Here is a 4740-nt window from a genome sequence, read left to right as displayed (position 1 = left end):
GCCTCTTCCCTTCACACTCTGAAAGAGCAAGTACAGGGACCACTGGCTCTTCTTTGAAGGATATATTACTTAGCGCCTCTTTGAATTATTTTTTTTTTTACTTGGGATGGGGATGAGGGAGATGGGTGGTAAGGAGACAAAATTCTCTGAATGCTATCAACCATGAATAAATCACTTCACATTCCATACAACTATTCTCTTCTTGGATCCCTGCCTCTAGTTACTTTGTAAAAATGTATTATTCTGCAGATCATTTCATAGAACAAAAAGAATGGTATACAGGGGATTAGAAAAGGTCTGGTGTTTTACACAATTTGAAACTATAGGCTAGTTCATTTCTCTTCTGAGGTCTCAACATTTTTAGCTGGAAAAAGGCACAGCCACACTTGCCTTTCTGGAGAGGCAGAGGAGATGGAACTTACTCCACCCCTTGCAAAATGTCCTGAATTTGATTCTTTATGAACGCTACAGGTAGAAATATTCGGCACAAAACAGAGTTGATAATGGAGAAAACCAAAGATAGTATAATGTGATAGTGACTAAAAACGAATAGAAATGTCAATTCTTCTTAAATTAGAACAGATTTTAAAGCTGAATTTTATGGAAGTAATGTTTATAAAAGAAAACCAGGGGGACGTGGCTTCCGCCTGGTTTGACCAACTTTAGGCAGGATGCAGGACCCTAATGCAGACACTGAGTGGAATGACATCTTACGCAAAAAGGGCATCTTGCCCTCAAAGGAAAATCTGAAAGATTTGGAAAAGGAGGCAGAAGAAGAACAGTGAGTCCTTCAGCAGTCAGTTGTGAAAACGTATGAAGATATGACTTTGGAAGAGCTGGAGGATAATGAAGACAAATTTAATGAAGAAGATGAACGTGCTATTGAAATGTACAGGCAGCCAAGGCTGGCTGAGTGGAAAACAACTTTACTGAAGAATAAATTTGGAGAAGTTTTGGAGATCTCGGGAAAAGATTATGTTCAAGAATTTACCAAAGCCGGTGAGGGTTTGTGGGTTATCTTGCACCTTTACAAATAAGGGATTCCCCTCTGTGCCCTCATAAATCAACACTTCAGTGGAATTGCCAGGAAGTTTTCTGATGTCAAATTTATCAAAGCCATTTCAACAACCTGCATACCCAATTATCCTGATAGGAATCTGCCTACAATATTTGTTTACCTTGAAGGTGATATCAAGGCTCAATTTATTGGACCTTTGGTGTTCAGTGGCATGAATCTGACAATAGATGAGTTGGAGTGGAAACTGTCAGAGTCTGAAGCAATCAAGACAGACTTGGATGAAAACCCTAAGAAACCAATTGAAGACACTTTGCTATCCTCAGTGCGATGCTCCATTCCCACAAGAAGGGACAGTGATTTTGAGGATGACTAAGACTGTGGCCTTGGTAATGTGCCAGACTTCCTTGATGTGACAAATCATCTGGATTTTTTTTAAAAAGGAAAAAGTAGAAATTCTTTTTGGCTTTTAATTTTTTTACAATTATGTTTCAAATCTCATAGATCTCAGAAATTATCGTTGCTGAGAATCGTGTTACATTTCTTAGAACTCTCTTTTTAAATTAATAACCTTTCCATAAGTAAATAAATTAATAACCAAACAACAACAACAACAACAAAAAGAAAACCAGCAGTGGCAGAAAGCTATAATCAGTGAGAATGGTGAAAATTAACAAGACAGGAAACAACAAATGTTGGAGAGGATGTGGAGAAAGGGGAACCCTCTTGAACTGTTGGCGGGAATGTGAACTGGTGCAGCCACTCTGGAAAACTTTGTGGAGGTTCCTCAAAGAGTTAAAAATAAAGCTACCCTACCACCCAGCAATTGCACTACTGAGTATTTACCCCAAAGATACAGATGCAGTGAAAAGCCAGGACACCTGCACCCTAATGTTTATAGCAGCAATGTCCACAATAGCCAAACTGTGGAAGGAGCTTCAGTATCCACCAACAGAAGAATAGATGGAAAAGATGTGGTCTATATATACAATGGAATATTATTCAGCTATAAGAAAGGAGGAATATCCACCATTTGCTTCAACATGGTTGGAACTGGAGGGTATTATGCTAAGTGAAGTAAGTCAATCGGAGAAGGACAAACATTATATGGTTTCACTCATCTAGGGAATATAATAAATAGTGAAAGGGATTATAGGGGAAAGGAGGGAAAATGAGTGGGAAAACTCAGAGAGGGTGACAAAATATGAGAGACTCCTAACTCTGGGAAGTGAACATGGGGTAGTGGAAAGGGAGGTAGGTGGGGGGTTGGGGTGACTGGGTGATGGGCACTGAGGGGGGCAATTGATGGGATAAGCACTGGGTGTTATAGTACTATGTTGGCAAATCAAACTTCAATAAAAAATATGGGAAAAAAGAAAGCTATAATCAATTTGGTTTGTCATGGAAAAAATGATTGATTAATAAAATATTCATTTTAGAATTTGCAAAGAAATATTTGATTCTAATAAAATTTAAAGGGGAAAAATCATAAATAATGAATTGTGCTACCTAAGAATGCAATAAAAAATACAAGCTGCCTCAATAAAATTTGCTCCAGAAAACAAATCTTTGACCCATTAATGTGAATGTAATTTAGATTGAAAGAGCTGTGTTTTCTTTTTTAAAGCAAAGGAGCATTAGTAGAGCAAGGAGATAATATGGCAAAAGTCAGAGTCAAAACAGTAAAGTCAAACATTTGACTTCTCTCCCTCAGCCTGGACTGAGCTATCGACATTGGCATTTGCTTGAGCCCCACCTGAGCTGGCCTTATTGTTTGGACATGAAGTATTGGAGTGAAGAGCTGCATTGAAAGGCTTTGTAGCCTTGTCTGTTTCCAATCTTCACTTCATGCTCACTGCCAGCCTCCTTTCCTCCTTGCCAACTTATTCTAGGCAAGACTTGCAACTGAGTTTGCAATAAACTTGTTTTAGCAAAAATGTTGTTTTGAACACAAATTTATCATGAAAAGGAAAAGAGACCATGTTGACAAAGAGTCTCAGCATAATCACTGTCACAGTGGTCCTTCATACACAGAAGTTTATTCCTCTACCCTTGTCCTCTGGCTTCCTCCCTTCTCAAGGAGAGAGCCTAACTCAATGGAAGGGGCATGAGCTTCAGAATTAAACTAAACTAGGTTAATAAATCTTAATTGTCCCATTTTTTAGTTGTGTGTTCTTAGATGAGTTATTTCATTTCTTTGAGCTCCAGGTTCACTAGCAATAAGATGGAAAGAAAAATATTACTTACTTCCTCACATTGTTGCAAGGGAGGAATGACAGTGCATGTAAAACATTCATTCCCCCAGACACTGTGAACACATAATGAACACAGCCCTTGTCTGCTTATTGCTTAAGGAAGGACTCAGAGGCAATGACCATATTGATAAATTCTTACAAGCACAACTGCTGCTATGAAAGAGATGCTGCAAGGGCAAATAACAGGGATATCTAATCTCACTGAGGGTTGGCTAGGAGTATCACTGAAACTGCGGTACACACTATGGTTATGCCACATTTTCATATATATGTGTATAGGGCCATGTGTATCTATGGGTGTGTGAACAGCAATTATAAGTAGAATCTTTGGAATTAGGCAGATATGGGCTTGAATCCTAGCTTTTTCACTTATGAGTGGATTTTGGCATAGTACTTAATTTTCTAAATTCCAGTGTTTCATCTGTAAAAAGAAAATCGTAGCGTATTTACCGCTTAGAAATGTCCTGAGAATTTTCCTCCTCTTCCTGCTCATCTCTAAACTTTATTGGGTGCTTTCCAAGAGCTAGGCTCCATGGGCTCAGTAGCTGCATGAAAACTGGGACAACTATAATGTCCTGGGGAAACTGAGGCCACAAGAGTTTAGGGAACTTGCCCAGGGTTATATACTTGTAAATGATGGACAAAGACAGAATTTCAATCCCAAACTGGCTTATAAGGCCATGTGTTTTATACACTCCAACTGCATGGAACTCTTCTCCTTATAACTCCTTATAATTGGGTTTTTTTTTTCTCCACCAAGGGCATAGGAATATGCGTTATTCCCATCTATCTCCCCAAGACAAATAGGACACAATCGGTGCTCTGTAAGTGTATCCTGAATGGATGAGTGTACTGGGTCTGGTAACGGCAGTCATGTTTTAGAGTGGGTGGGTGGAGGTGGGAAGGGATTAAGGACCCACACCCCTCCCTAGTACTTTCAGAAAGGCTTTCAACACCCTTGATTGCTATGTGCTCTGACAAATGCATAAAATATGGTCCCCTTCCAGCTGCTTGCTTGGTCCATTTCTGGAGAGGTGCCAGCCGCCTATTTGATCAGCTTTGAACAGCAATGAGGTAGTTAAGACTGAGCAGGGTGCAGCCGGCTGAGAAATGGGTAAATATTTTATAGACTGTATGGTAAATAATGTATACATTCAGAGAAACAAGGTGAATCTTTTATAGGCCTGAGCCCCTGTTAAGTCTGCAATTAAATGCTGGTGCTAGAAGAAATAAAAGTGAGTCCTAAATCTCCCCACTTTACAGAAGTCAAAGGCCTGCCCTTAAGCCCTGAGTATGAAGTTTAGACTCTGTCCCTGGCTGCTGAATTGTTCAAATGGTAGTGTCTTTCTGCAAAGAAGAAAAGTCCTTTTCCTTATCCCAATACCACCTACAGACATATATCTACAAACATTTCCCTACACACATTTATATTATATTATTTTTTTTGTATTTTCTGCTGTGAGCTTGTTT

General features: G+C 39.2%; 1 pseudogene; it reads left to right on the top strand.

Annotated features, from left to right (window-relative positions):
- Positions 1-667: 667 nt before the first annotated feature.
- On the top strand, positions 668-1391 carry LOC129497783 (phosducin-like protein 3; annotated as a pseudogene).
- The last annotated feature ends 3349 nt before the right edge of the window (positions 1392-4740 follow it).

This window comes from Nyctereutes procyonoides, unplaced genomic scaffold, assembly GCF_905146905.1.
Source record: "Nyctereutes procyonoides isolate TBG_1078 unplaced genomic scaffold, NYPRO_anot_genome, whole genome shotgun sequence".
Classification (NCBI taxonomy): domain Eukaryota; kingdom Metazoa; phylum Chordata; class Mammalia; order Carnivora; family Canidae; genus Nyctereutes; species Nyctereutes procyonoides.
Note: the sequence above shows the minus strand (reverse complement) of the source record. Positions and strands in the feature narration are given on the sequence as shown.